The sequence below is a fragment of the Hordeum vulgare genome, chromosome 4H (assembly GCF_904849725.1).
Source record: "Hordeum vulgare subsp. vulgare chromosome 4H, MorexV3_pseudomolecules_assembly, whole genome shotgun sequence".
Classification (NCBI taxonomy): Eukaryota; Viridiplantae; Streptophyta; class Magnoliopsida; order Poales; family Poaceae; genus Hordeum; species Hordeum vulgare.
The window spans coordinates 421,867,547-421,883,974 of NC_058521.1; positions in this window are offsets into that span (position 1 = coordinate 421,867,547).

The window sequence follows — 16,428 nt, forward strand, 5'->3', positions numbered from 1 at the left end:
TTGCTATACACTTTGAGATACCTATTAGACTTGAGGAGGAAAAAGAGATTCTTCTTCCCGAGAGATATCTAGATTATGATAGCATGGTTCGCCATGACTTTCTTGATAGAGATATAAATAGAAGGTTGATTTATAACCTGGTATTTCGTCAGGGTACTTGTGACACTATTACTTTGCATGCTCCTTCTTTGTTCAATCTTCATGCAGGCAGGTACATTATTATGCCCTCGGACATCTACGCATATTGGGGCTTAGCCCAACCACAGGTGCCCGTGCCCGAGCCACCAGTTGAGTACCAGACGCCAGTTTATCAATGGGAGCCAGAGGAGCTCACACAGCAGTGGCATCCTTAGTCCACTCCGGAGTACCCGAGAGCTGGTTATTTCCCTCCATGGGAGTAGACCAACTTAGGCCAAAAGCCTAAGCTTGGGGGAGTACGTGTTCTCACCGACTTTACATTCTTGCTTATGTTTTCACTTTGTTAGCTGGTGTTCACACTTTGCCAGTGTAGCATCCATGCTAGTTTATTTTCTTTTTCTCGTTTACTTTTCGTGTGTCTGTCTAGTTTGAGAAAACCCAAAAATATTTTCTTTCCTTCTTTTGCTTGTTTGGAGCTTTCCCGTGTAGATAGTTTTCTTTTTCTTTGGGTCAAGGTAGAAGATATTGGTTACAATATTTAGTGGATCTTGCATGCATACCTGTTTAGCTTTCAAAGAGCCATATTACTTTGTCTTCTCCTTTGTGTTTGCCTGTAGATTCTAGCGTAGTCCAATGCACGAGCACTCTTATTATTGTTCACATCGTTCGGTCGTGCAAGTGAAAGGCAATAATGACGATATATGATGAAGTGACTGAGCCTGGAAAAGCTGGTATGAACTCGATCTATTTTGTTTTTGTAAATATGACTAGCTCATTGTTCCTAGTTCAGCTTTGTTGTGAGAGAAACATGTTTGCAATGACAACTTTGAGATCATAGTTGCTTATGCCATGCTTATTTAACTAGAAGCTTATAATGGTTTGCCTTGGTTGCCAACATGAATGTTGAGATGACTATGATGTAGTATGATAGGATGGTATCCTCCTTTCAATGATTCAAGTGGCTTGACTTGGTGCATGTTCACGCATGTAGTTGAAAAAAATCAACATAGCATCTATGATGTTCATGTTCATGGTGATTTATGTCCTACTCATGCTTGCACTCAATGTTAGTTACTCTCAATGCATTTTGATGACTGTTGTCGCTCTCTAGTTGGTTGCTTCCGAGTCTTTTGCTAGCCTTCACTTGTACTAAGTGGGAATACTGCTTGCGCATCCACCTCCCATAAACCCAAAGTTGTGCCATATGAGTCCACCATACCTACCAATGTGCGGTATCTACCTGTCATTCCAAGTAAATTTGCAGGTGCCACTCTCTAAATCTTCAAGAAATAATCTGTTTTGCATGCCCGAACCGCTCATGTGGTGACAGGGGGCTATTGGTATCTTCCATGCTAGGCGTGTTATCCTCGATATGTGTTTATTCACTATCATTCACGAGAAAGGGGGCAGTAATTAGAATTCCCAGTTCCATGCTCAAATCAAAAAGATAATTGCAAACAAAGCTCCCCCAGGATTGATGTTTGTATGGACGGTACCCGAGGATTCAGCTAGCCGTGGAGTGTGATTGATTGGTGGTGGGGGAGTCAAAACTTTACTTTTCTGTTTGGGAACCGCCTATAGCATGTGTAGCGTGGAAGATGTTGAGAACTCTTAGTCATTGCGTTGACAATGAAAGCATGCCACCCAAAATTATTATCTCTGTTTTCAAAGCTTGAGCTCTGGCACCTCTGCAAATCAATGCTTCCCTGTGCGAAGGGCCTGTCTATTTATGTTCCTGTTGAGTCATCCTCCTCTTGTAAAAGCACCAATTAGAGAGCACCTCTGTCATTTTTATGCTTTGCTTTTAACTATGTTGAGTATGACTATGAATGGATCTTCATTGCCTTGAATTACAATGTTTAGTCAGCCCTTGGTCTTTGAAGGTGCTCTGCATTTATGTTTTGCGGTCTCATAAAGAGCTAGCAAGATACCATCTATTTGTACTGCTTCATGTTGTTTTGATTGAAGTGTTGACAGTTGAGGCTTATTATTATTTGCTCGCTAGTTGATTATGCCATTGATATCAGTTTACCATGAGACCTAGATGTCATTTGCTTATGTGGTTTGCTTGTGATCTTGCTGAAACTCTGGATATGAGTTAGACATAGTTGCAACAACAAGATCAAACAGAGTTCGTCAAAGTTTTTCTTTTTTCTCTTTCAGTTTGTCAACTGAATTGCTTGAGGACAAGAAAGGCTTTAAGCTTGGGGGAGTTAATACGTCTCCGTCGTATCTACTTTTCCGAACTCTTTTGCCCTTGTTTTGGACTCTAATTTGCATGATTTGAATGGAACTAACCCGGACTGACGTTGTTTTCAGCAGAATTGCCATGGTGTTGTTTTTGTGCAGAAATAGAAGTTCTCAGAATGTCCTGAAAATTTACGGAGATTTTTTCTGGAATAAAAGAAAAATACCTGCGCAAAGATCCACTCGAGGGGGCGTGCCAGTGGGCCACAAGACCACAGGCCGCGGCCACCCCCTAGGTCGCGCCGTGCAGGCTTGTGGGGACCACGTGGCACCACCGCCCCCATACTCAGCTCTATATCTTCCGTTTCGCCTGGAAAAAAATCAGAGAGAAGGTTTCATCGCGTTTTGTGATACGGAGGCGCCGCCACATCCTGTTCTTCATCTAGAGGGCAGATTTGGAGTCTGTTTCGGGCTCCGGAGAGGGGAAATCGTCGCCATCGTCATCATCAACCTTTCTCCATCGACAATTCCATGATGCTCTTCATCGTTCGTGAGTAATATCATCGTAGGCTTGCTGGATGGTGATGAGTTGGATGAGATCTATCATGTAATCGAGTTAGTTTTGACGGGGATTGATCCCTAGTATCCACTATGTTCTAGATTGATGTTGCTACTACTTGGCTATGCTTAATGCTTGTCACTAGGCCCCGAGTGCCATGATTTCAGATCTGAACCTATTATCTTGTCGCCAATATATGTGTGTTTTAGATCCTATCTTGCAAGTTGTAGTCACCTACTATGTGTTATGACCCGGCAACCCCGGAGTGACAATAGCCGGAACCACTCCCGGAGATGACCATAGTATGAGGAGTTCATGTATTCACCGCGTGTTAATGCGTTGGTCCAGTTCTTTATTAAAAGGAGAACCTTAATATCACGTAGTTTCCATTAGGACCCCGCTGCCACGGGAGGGATGGACAATAGATGTCATGCAAGTTCTTTTCCCTACGCACGTATGACTACATACAGAATACATGCCTACATTATATTGACGAACGGGAGCTAGTTACATATCTCTCCGTGTTATAGTTGTTACATGATGAATCACATCCGTCACACTCATCCATCATCGATCCACTGCCTACGAGTCTTTTACTACTGGTCCTCGCTACGTTACTTTGTCTAGGCTTGTCCCTTGCTACAAAAGGGATTGGGCCACTTTGCTTCTACTGTTGCTACTGCTGTCACTTTGCTGCTATTGTTGCTACTGTTGTTACTTTGCTGCTGCTGCTACTAATGTTCCTTGCTACTCCGTTGTTACTCGTTGCAAGATCTTTTCCGACACTGTTCTCGGGGAAGATTAGTTGCTCGTCAACGTACCTTTTTCTGGCGCCATTGATACAATAGTTAGGAATAGTCTGCCGTCAACAGATCGTTTCTGGCACCGTTGCTATCATACTACTTTGCTACTGATACTTTGCTTGCAGACATTAATCTTTCAGGTGTGGTTGAATCTGACACACTCAGCTGCTAATACTTGAGAATATTCTTTTGCTTCTCCTTGGTGAACCAACAAATTTGGGTTGAATACTCTACCCTCGAAAACTGCTGCGATCCCATACGCTTGTGGGTTATCATGAACCGCCATGTCCCTTCTGAGAATCTAGGTGGGTGCGATGAACTTGAAGTCCATAGGTTCTGTGCGCGGCTTGAAAGTCCTTCCAGGGATGTGCACCTCAATCCTGTATCATGCATGTGTTGGGTAAGACATGGTAGGTTTCTCGGTGATGGTTGGCAGAGCAATCCTTAGGTCCTTGGCGATCTGCATTAGCTCCTTTCTGAAGGGCATTGTTGCGTGAGGCTTACAAAACTCCATGACTTTAACTGGGATGAAGGTGGCCATCTAGAAAAATACTGGAAAATCGGAGAGAACTCAGAATTGAGTAGAATAGAAATATATAAGGTTGAAAGACATAAGAAAAATTGTTTTCTTCCTAAGGCTTTCCAATCCTAGAGGTTACGTCCTACGGTCAGCGTGTGCTCTGATACCATATCTGTAGCGACCCGACGGAAACGGCCAAGTCTCTGGTGTTTCTGTACCGTCCCAAGATCATGTTGGTACACACACACTACATCAATGTATATATCGAGAGTTCAAACACACAACTTTATTAATCGGATCTCATATCGAGTAAGAAGTTTCTTCTGGATAGGAATATAGCAATTGTGGAATGAAGATGGGAAGAAAAATTTGTGCATTATTTGGATTTGGGGAGGGCAAAGAGGGCCAAAACCTTACCCTAATTCGGTGAAGGTCTTGCAATGGCGGCGGTGGTGGAGAAGATTGCCGTCAACGGTGAGGACTCCTACGGCGAGGGCGCACGGGAGACAACGGCGATGTCCTCCGGGCGAGGGTACGGCAGCGAGGAGGTGCGAAGAGGAGAGTTTGAGGAATAATTTCAAACGTCGGTTCCACGAGGTTCATATACCCCGTGGCTGTCGGTGACACCGAGATGGAATTTCTGGTTCCACGGAGTTCCATAACTTCCACGTGACACTGAACTCGGTGAGGCCGAAAACTTCATATCGGTGGCACCGAGATGAAAAGTCCAGATCAACCCTAGGCATCGGTGGGACCGAGATTTTGGAGTTGGTCACACCAAAATGCTTTTGGGAGGTTTTGGAGTCAACCCTCGTCGAGACGGATCTCCGAATGCTCCTCACACAGAGTGTCCCTAAAGTGCTTGCTCAAATTTTCTGATGTAGCATGAATAGAATTTCAGACCAGAAAGCATAAATAGCGAGAGAGAGGTACTAAGGCATTCTTGTATATCCAATTGGGCAAATAAAATGAAAAGCCAAATAACAACAATTAGATATCCTCTAATGAGCAAAAATATGCATACCAACATGCTCACACAACAAAATGTCAAATAAAACATGGTGAACATGCACAATCACTCTAGAATCTACCAAGCACTTTGGCGATGACAAAGTCATCTATATATGAGTATATTGACATAGGAGCCAAGAAAGAATACTTGATTATATGTCATACTCATCGTTTAAGCACGAATGGGGTTACCACTTTTACATAAAGCTTTCAATTTGTTCCCATCTTAAGAGATGCTTATACTCAAGTCTTAGAGTAAAGCTCCCCCTTGATGTCACAACCCCCCTAAGAGGGATAAACTAACCTTGGGTTTTGTCGTATAAGACTTCATGTAGGTGTGGTAGTGGTGGATACTCATTGTTCATGAATATCATCTTGAGTTGGGAGCAATCCTTGTTGTTTCTTACTCTTCTCACCTACATGGGTTAGTCCCAAGCACAAGGAACAAATACAACGATATCTATGGACATGGAGTGAAGCACATGTGAGATGATGTCCATTGATACATTATTTGCCTTGTCCATTGCTTACCTTTCAGGGAATGTGTGACTCCTTGACTAATGCATATTATTGGAGTCCATTACATATAGTTCTTTCCAAAATTAATAAGAGTGAATTTCATTGGCGGAGTCACCCTCCTACGGTGAAATAAATCCTTTTGTCGTCTTTTGAGCTTGCGTTGGTTTATCCCTTGAAGAGGAAAGGGCGATGCAGCACAGGAGCAGTAAGTATTTCCCACAGTTTGAGAACCAAGGTATCAATCCAGTAGGAAAATCACGTCAAGTCCAGAGTACGTGCACAAACACAAAAGAGCTTGCACCCAACGCTATAAAGGGGTTGTCAATCCCTTCAAGATTGATTGCAAAATGAGATCTGAAGGCGAAAAGTGCAACGAAGTAAAATTGTAAGGTTGAAAATATGGTGTGAAGTAAACCCGGGGGCCATAGTGTTCACTAGAGGCTTCTCTCAAAATAGCAAATAATATGGTGGGTGAACAAATTACTGTCGTGCAATTGATAGAACCGCACAAAGTCATGACGATATCTAAGGCAATGATCATACATATAAGCATCACGTCTGAGACAAGTAGACCGATATTTTGTGCATCTACTACTATTACTCCACACATCGACCGCTATCCGGCATGCATCTAGTGTATTGAGTTCATGACGAACAGAGTAACGCTTTAAGCAAGATGACATGATGTAGAGGCATAAACTCAAACCAATGATGAAAACCCCATCTTTTTACCCTTGATGACAACAACATGATGCGTGCCTCGCTACCCCTTCTATCACTGGGTAAGGTTACCGCACGGTATGAACCCAAGACCAAGAACTTCTCCCATTGCAAGAATCATAGATCAAGTTGGCCAAACAAAACCCCCAACTCGAAGAGAATTACACGGATATGAAATCATGCATAAGAGAGATCAGAAGAAACTCAAATAAGATTCATAGATAATCTGATCATAAATCCACAATTCATCGGATCTCGACAAACACACCGCAAAAGAAGATTACATCAGATAGATCTCCATGAAGATCATTGAGAACTTTGTATTGAAGATCCAAGAGAGAGAAGAAGCCATCTAGCTACTAGCTATGGACCCGAAGGTCTATGGTGAACTACTCACGCATCATCTGAGAGGTCATGGTATTGATGAAGAAGCCCTTTGTATCCGAATCCCCCCTCCGGCACGGCACCAGAACGTGCCCCAGACGGGATCCTGCGGAGACAGAAGCTTGCGGCGGCGGAAAAATATTTTCGTGTATCTCTTTGGCAGTTTTGGATTTTGTGTGGATTTATAGGCGAAAGAGGTAGGGAAGACATGCCACAGGGGGCCCACAAGCCTGCTAGGCGCGGGCCCCCCTGGCCGCGCCTAGGGGGCTTGTGGGGTCCCCTGCTGGCCCTGCCTTTGTTCTCAAGTCTGACGTGTATCTTCTGTTCTTGAAAAAATCTTTTCGGAAGTTTTATTCCGTTTGGACACCGTTTAAAATCCTCCTGTGAAAAAGGGTCAAAAACACGGAAAAAACAGGAACTCACACTTGGCACTGAGTTAATAAGTTAGTCCCAAAAAAGATAAAAAAGGCATACAAAACATCCAAAGTTTGACAAGATAATAGCATGGAACCATCAAAAATTATAGATACGTTGGAGACGTATCAAGCATCCCCAAGCTTAACTCCTGCTCGTCCTCGAGTAGGGAAGTGATAAAGACTGAATTTTTGATGTGGAATGCTACCTAGCATAGTTGTCCTTTGTAACTTCTTTCATGTGACATGAATGTTCAGATCCGTAAGATTCAAAAGAATAGTTTGCTATTGACATGAAAACAATAATACTTCAAGCAAACTAGCAAGGTAATCATGAACTTTCGAAATAACAAGGCCAAAGAAAGTTATCCCTACAAAATCATATAGTCTGGCTATGCTCCACCATCCTCACACAACTAATTTAAATCATGCACAACCCCGGTATTGGCCAAGTAATTATTTTCGCACTCTTACTTTCTCAAACCCTTTTCAACTATCACGCAATACATGAGCGTGAGCCATGGATATAGCACTATAGGTGGAATAGAGTGTGGTGGTGGTTGTGAGAAAAAAAGGAGGAGATGGTCACATTGACTTGGCGTATTAAAGGGCTATGAAGATGCCCATTAATAGATATCAATGTGAATGAGTAGGGATTGCCATACAAAGGATGCACTAGAGCTATAAGTATGTGAAAGCTCAAAAGGAGTACTAGTGGGTGTGCATCCAACTTGCTTGCTCACGAAGACCTAGGGCAATTTTGAGGAAGCCCATCATTGGAATATACAAGCCAAGTTATAAAATAAAGATCCCCACTAGTATATGGTGGTGACAAAATGAGAGGCTCTCAATCATGATGAACATGGTGCTATTATGAAGCACAAGTGTGGAAAAAGATAGTAGCATTGTCCCTTCTCTCTTTTTCTCTTTTTTTATTTGGGCTCTTTGCGCTCTTTCCCTTTATTTTTTTTATTTGGGCTCTTTGGCCTCTTTTTTTTACTCACATGGGAGAATGCTCTAATAATGATGATCATCACACTTTTATTTACTCACAGCTCAAAGCTTAGAACGATGATGACTCTATAGGAAATGCCTCCAGCAGTGTACCGGGATGTGCAGCGATCTAGCTTGGCGTATGACGTTGAAACATCTCGCTAGCTATATTACGATCATGCAATGGCAATATGAGAGTGACGGTGCAAGTCATGAGACGGAACGGTGGGAGTTGCATGGCAATATATCTTAGAATGGCTATGAAAATGCCATAGTAGGTAGGTATGGTGGTTGTTTTGAGGAAGGCATATGGTGAGTTTGTGCACCGGCGAAAATTGTGCGGTACTAGAGAGGCTAGAAATGGTGGAAGGTGAAATTGCAACTATACCATGGACTCACATTAGTCATGAAGAACTAACATACTTGTTGCGAAAGTTTTTATTAGTAATCAAAACAAAGTGCTAAACGCATACTCCTAGGGGAAGGGTTGGTAGGTGTTAACCATCGCGCGATCTCGGGCGCAACACAAAGGATGACAATCAAAAGATTATTATGCTCCGACTTCCTAACATAGCAGTTCACCATACGTGCATGTTACGGGAATCACTAACTTCAACACAAGTATTTCTAGATCCACAACACCCTACTAACATAACTCTTAATATTATCAAATCCACGTCTCAAAACTAATTGAGAGGAATCAGACTTCTCTTTCTACTCAATGCACATGAAGATGGAGGTTTTTGTATCCTCTTTGGGTAACTATCACCTTTGGGACTACTTTCATAGCACAAACCAACTACCAAGTCACGCACCGCCGTGCTCTAAAAGATCTAAGTGAAGCACACAAAGCAAAATTATCTAGCTCAAAAGATATAAGTGAAGCATGATGAGCATTCTAGCAAATTCACGATGAGTGCATGTCTATATCAAAAGGTGTGCAGAAAGGATGATTGTGACACAACAAAAATAAAAGACTCCTACGATACAAGACGCTCCAAGCAAAACACATATCATGTGGTGAATAAAAATATAGCTCCAAGTAATGTTACTGATGGATTGAGGACGAAAGAGGGGATGCCTTCCCGTGGCATCCCCAAGCTTAGGCTTTTTGGTGTCCTTGAATTTGGCTTAGGATACCTTGGGCATCCCCAAGCTTCAGATCTTTCCACTCTTTATCCCTTTTTCCATGAGAACACCACCCTAAACTTGAAAACTTCACAACACAAAACTTAAACAGAAACTTGTGATATCATTAGCACAAGAAAACAAACTACCACCTCTTTAGATACTGTAGAAATCTTGAATTATATTCATATTGGTGTTAGATTACTGTATACTCACTTTTCCAAGGCTAGTACCCCCCCCCCCCCCGATACTATCCATAGTTTCATCAAAACAAGCAACCAACTCAACAAAAACAGAATCTGTCCAAAACATACCAGTCTGTAGCAATCTGTATACTTAGTATACCTATGGTACCTCAAAAATTCTGAATAATTACGACTGCCTGGGAAAAAGGCATATCAACCAGCAGAAAAAAGAATCAACTCAAAAGCTCTTTCTGAGTAAAAATGAAAAATAATCTCGTGACCGAAAAGTTTCTGTGTTTTTCCAGCAGGATCAAACAACCATCACCAAGACTAGTCATAAAGGTTTTGCTTGGCTCAAACACAAAAGACACAATCATAACAGAATTATGATGGTGTGCACGCAAAAAAACAGAAAGAGAAGGATAAATTCATTGGGTTGCCACCCAACAAGCGCTATTGTTTAACGCCCTTAGCTAGGCATAAGGCGATAGAATCACGTATCGTCGTCTTTGGTGCTCAAACCATAAGTAGCCCTCATCATAGATTCATAAGGCAATCTTATTTTCTTTCTAGGAAAATGCTCTATGCCCTTCTTTAGAGGAAATTCAAATCTAATATTCCCTTCCTTCATATCGATGATAGCACCGATAGTCCTTAGGAAAGGTCTGGTAAGAATGATAGGGCATGTAGTATTGCAATCAATGTCAAGCACAATGAAATCCACAGGTACATAGTTCCTATTTGCAATAATAAGAACATCATTGATCCTTCCCATGGGTTTCTTGACAGTAGAATCTGCAAGATGCAAATTAATAGAACACTCCTCAATCTCATTAAAACCCAGAACATCACATAAAGACTTTGGAATCGCGAAAACGCTAGCACCCAAATCACACAAAGCATTGCATTCATAGTTTTTGATTTTGATTTTCATAGTAGGTTCCCACTGATCATGAAGCTTTCTGGGGATAGAAACTTCCAATTCAAGTTTCTATTCAAGAGATTTTATCATAGCATCGACGATATGATCGGTAAAGGCTTTGCTTTGGCTATAAGCGTGTGGAGAGTTTAGCACGGATTGCATCAAGGAAATGCATTCAATCAAGGAGCAACTATCATAATTGAATTCCTTGAAATCCAAAGTAGTAGTTTCATTACTACTCAAGGTTTTAATATCTTCTACTCCACTTTCAACGCTTTTACCATCAAGATAGATGGACTCCGAATCATTGGGGCGTTTTTCAACCAAAGTGGATTCATATCCAGCCCCATCATCATTAGGTTTGACACAAGAAAACAAAGATTCAATGGGAGTCACACCAAGCACTTTAAGATCTTCGTGATTCTTATCACGAGAACACGCCCTTTTAAGCCATTCATGTCTAGCACGAATTTGGGCGGTTCTTTCTTTGATCTCACACATGGAAACACGCATAGCTTTCAAAGTTTCATCCATGTTGATTTTGGGAGAAGCATAAATATCACTAGACATTCTATCAACTCTCCTAGCGAAATCGTCAATTTTGAGTAGTTTTTCCTCTATGGACGCATTGAAAATCTTTTGCGAGTTGATAAACTCTTTGATATTACTCTCTAGATCAGAGGGTAATCTATTGTAATTTCCATGAGTATTGTTGTAGGAGTTGCCAAAGTTATTAGAGGGGTTACTAGGAAAAGGCCTAGGAACATAGTTTCCTCTAAAAGCATTGTTGTTGCCAAAATTATTCCTACCAACAAAATTAACGTCCAAGCTAGCGTTGCTACTCTCAATCAAGGAAGACAAGGGCATTCCATTAGGATCTAAAGGAGCACTTCTACTAGAAACCAAATTCTTTAGCTCATCCATCTTAGCACTCAACGAGTTAATTTCTTCTATAGCGTGTACCTTCTTACTAGTAGGTGACCTTTCAGTGTGCCAGTGAGAATAGTTCGTCATGATATTGTCTAGGAGTTTTGTGGTTTCTCCTAACGTGATTTCCATGAACGTTCCACCTGAGGCGGAGTCCAAGATATTTCTAGAAGCGAAATTCAAGCCAGCGTAGAAGATTTGTATAATCATCCAAAGACTCAAGCCATGAGCGGGACAATTTCTAATCATCAATTTCATTCTCTCCCAAGATTGTGCAACATGTTCATGATCAAGCTGCTTAAAATTCATAATATCATTACGGAGAGAGATAATCTTAGCCGGCGGAAAATACTTGGATATGTAATCATCTTTGCACTTATTCCAAGAATCAATACTATTTTTGGGCAAAGACGAAAACCAAGTTTTTGCTCGATCTCTCAACAAGAAAGTAAAAGCTGCAATTTAATCACATCATTATCCACATCTTTTCTCTTTTGCATATGGCAAAGCTCAATGAAGGTATTAAGATGGGATGCGACATCTTCACTAGGAAGGCCGGAGAATTGCTCTTTCGTAACAAGATTCAACAAAGCAGCATTGATTTCGTATGATTCCGCACTAGTGGCCGGAGCAATCGGAGTACTAATAAAATCATTATTATTAGTATTCAAGAAGTCACAAATTTTGGTGTTTTCGATCATGGTGACTTCAGCAAGCAAGCAAGCACACAAGCAAACAGAAAGCAAGCGAGAGAAAAGGGCGAATGAAAAAGGCAAACGAAAAGGGCAAATATTTTTGTAAATTTTTGTTTTTAAGAAGTGGGGTAGAGGAAAACGAGAGGCAAAAAAGTAAATGCAAGAGATGAGTTTGCGACACTTACTTGGATGAGTTCCTGGCTTGATCCTCCCCGGCAACGGCGCCAGAAATTCTTCTGCTACGGCGACGGAAAACCTTCTATCCTCTTTTGAGCTTGTATTGGTTTTTCCCTTGAAGAGGAAAGGGCGATGCAGCACAGGAGCAGTAAGTATTTCCCTCAGTTTGAGAACCAAGGTATCAATCCAGTAGGAGAATCGCGTCAAGTCCAGAGTACCTGCGCAAACACAAAAGAGCTTGCACCCAACGCTATAAAGGGGTTGTCAATCCCTTCAAGATTGATTGCAAAGTGAGATCTGAAGGCGGAAAGTGCAACGAAGTAAAAGTGTAAGGCTGAAAATATGGTGTGAAGTAGACCCGGGGGCCATAGTGTTCACTAGACACTAGTAGAAAAAGGGCATTTTGTCCCGGTTCGTAAGGGCCTTCTATCCCGATTTTGGAACCGGGACAAAAAGGTCGTTACTAATGCCCTTGGTATTTAGTCCCGGATCTTACACGAACCAGGACAGATGGGCCTCCACGTGGCCGCTGCGGCCAGGCCAGGCAGGGGGGCCTTTAGTACCGGGACCAAAAGGCATCCACGCGTCAGCAGCTGGCTGGAGCTGAGGTTTTTTTTAAAGGGGATGGTTTAGGGGTTAATTTAGGTTGTTATTAGCTAGCTAATAGAGAAAAGTGTCCTCTCTTATATATCTCCGTGCTTGGTCAACCGTCGTGCTTTGTCGAACATATTTACAAAATGTAGACACGAGTTACATGCACATATATGCATCTTTTTTACACTATATCATTTCATATCATTTCCGTCGAATGGAAATAGTATTCTAATCGATCATCTAAGAACTCATCATCAACTTAATCATATACCAAGTTATCATATGATACACATAAAATAAAACAGAGAAACATCATAATATATATAGTCATCATATGCATCATGCATCCTAATTAATCGATCATGTCAAGTAATAATATAAACTAGAATAACTTGTCTCTCATAGGACCTAGTCCTCGAACTTAGATATAATGTCATAAAACAGAATGAGACCTATGGCTCCATGATGAATCACAGAGATCCAACAGTCTCCAGCTTGTGGCTTGCGAACCTTCTTTATTTCTCTCCATGCTTCAATTTGGAGTCTTTTTTATCTTGATTTGAAGTTAATCAAGTATGGAGCATAGAACTCAGCCCTCAGCGGGCTTCTAATTCTCATTTGACCTTCTGGGTCCATTAACGGAGGCACTACATCATGTGGCAGTTGGTGTTGAAGAACATAATAATAACCTAGTTAGCAATGTAATCAACACCATTTATGCAATAGTGGAGTGTACTTAATTAGGAAACTCTTGCCAAGACATTTCGGCGAATGTCATCTGGACTCAACCTATGCACTAGTGGCATGTAAAATGACTAATTTTGGCCAATTCCAAAATGATACGGGAAGGTATCCCTAGAAGCCAGAACACGAGCAACAAGGAAATGGAGAAGATCATCCTTCTCCTCCCAAGTTAGATGTGACCCATACGTGTAGTGTGTCGTGTCAATTAATTTCTGTAATTCAATCGAAGCAACGAAATAAGCTGTAAATTATAATTTAACAAATTTAGTATATAGATGAACACCAACTATTACTAAATATAAATGCAAATTACTTCACATGGAGGTAAAACAGGAAGCATATCATCGACAACCACCCAAATTTTGTAATAATTGAATGTTTCAAAAATACTTAGAAATTGTGTAATTGTCCACAAGATATGAGTATAACTTGGTAAAACATCAAATTCAATTTTGTAATAGTACACCTTGAGCTCTAAACAGTTCCACACAATGTGGGCATTATATAAACCATTCAAAACGACCACATGTGCTACGATCATTCAAAGGACAATTTGGGTTGTTATTATTGTTTGTACAACATGTAACATGAGACAATTATAACTATGGCCCAATAACTAGGAACCTGCAACGTGTGGCCAAAGTTTTAATAGACGATGAACACCACATGACATGTAAATTGCGAGAGGAAAACAGGTTGACTACACCAACTATTTCTAAAAAAATGCAAATTACTTGACAAATATGGTTGAGAAACTCACATGGAGGTAAAACAGGAAGCATATCATCGACAACCACCCAAATGTCGATGTTGTCTGGCATATTATCTTCAGGACGAAGATCGAAGGTGATTTCCATTCCCTTCTGAAATCCATATGCCTTGCAAAGATCTTCCCACTTTGGGCACCCAAATTCTGTTTGAAAAACTGAATTAAATACTTGGATAACAAATGTGTGACCATGTATAGTCCTCAGCTTAGCGCTCCTCGTCTCAGTTCTCTCGTGGTCTTCGAAACCGAGCCTCTCCAACACATATCTTCTTGCATGGCAAGGGAGGCACATATCGCCGTTCTCATCAAGCTTCATGCTGAAGAACCTATCGTCTCGCAGGTGAGGCATGTCGCACATACCCCGAGAGTTGCCGCAATATTCACACTCGCAATATCCATCGTCAGACATTTCCTGTTTTAATGTGGTAAATGTGTGTAAACAACAATATAATCGTGACACACTATATATATCGAAAGAATCGAACATCTATATATAATAACTCGTCATGCTCGCATCATGCATCATCATATATAATAACAAGTCCTACTAATTAATCATCATCATACAACTTCTACTCGTTATTAATAAAAAGATATACATTTTTATAAAAAAGCAAAAACATCATATTCTATAAGAAAATCATATACATATAATCTGGAAAAAAAACATCATATTCTATAAAAAAATCATCATATATATGAACAAAAACAATTATCACATATATTAAAAAAAATAAGGGAGGGCGCCGCCGGACCAAGGTGAGGAGGGGCAGGGGCGCGGGGTCGGGGCAGGGCGGCGAGAGGCGACGGCGACGGCATAGGGGCATGGCTGGGGCGGCGCGCGTCGGGGCAGGGCGGTGAGCGGCGCGACGGCGACGGCGTCGGGGCAAGGCGGCGAGCGGCGACGGCGTCGGGCGAGGGTGTCGGGGCAGGGCTCGGCGGCAACGAGGAGCAGCGTGGGGGCAGGGCTCGGCGGCGACGGCGACGAGGAGCAGCGTGGGGGCGTCGGGGTGGAGAAGAAGTGATTTTTGCAGAAACTGCTAAGTGTTTCTTATATTCCCAAGGCATTGGTACCGGTTCGTGGCACCAACCGGTACCAATGTCACCCTTTAGTCCCGGTTGGTGGCACCAACCGGGACCAAAGGTCACTTTTCAGCAGCCCAAAGGGCGGGAAGCGGCGGCCTTTGGTTCCGGTTGGTGCCACCAACCGGGACCAAAGGCCCATGTGCTGCCCACGTCGCGGCCAAAGTTTAGTCCCACCTTGCTAGTTGAGAGGGGCGCGCAGTGGTTTATAAGCCCCACTGTCGCACCCCTCTCGAGCTCCTCTCCATTGCAGGGTTACGGGCCTACTTGCTACTGCTTTGCCTGATGGACCTTTTGAGCCTACTGCGGGCCTGAATCCTAGCCCATGGATGGGTTTCTAGTCGTATTCAGGCCGTGGTGGCCGAGTTGGTGGTAATTTTTTTATTTTTTCCCAGTTTGTTTTTGTTTTCTGTTTTTCTTTATTTATTTTGTTTTGTTTCTACTCAACAAAATACTTATTTATTTTATTTTATTTTGTTTATAGTTACTTATTAATTTTATTTTATGATAATTCTTTTTGCTATTAAAGTTTCTAACAAAAAAAGTTCTTTATGAAAATTCTTTTTGCTTTTAATGATTTTGAACAGAAACTACTTTGATAATTTTAGTTGCATGAATTTTATATAATTTTAGTTTCAATAATGCTAGAAGTTGCTTATAATGTTTTGAACAGAAAATACTTTGATAATTTCAGTTTCAAAAAATTTATTTATGTTATTAAAGTTTTTTTTGTTTCTACTTATCTATTTTATTAAAGTTTATATTATTTTGTTTAAAATTACTTATTTATTTTATTTTGTTTTGTTTCTGACTTCATTTGTTATTTTTCATGCATTTACTGATTATTTTGAGCTATAAGACCATGAAATTGAAAAGCATTTGAAATGAACTTTGAAAAGGTTCCAAGTTGGCATGGTATCATCATTTCACCCACATAGCATGTGCAAGAAAGTAGAG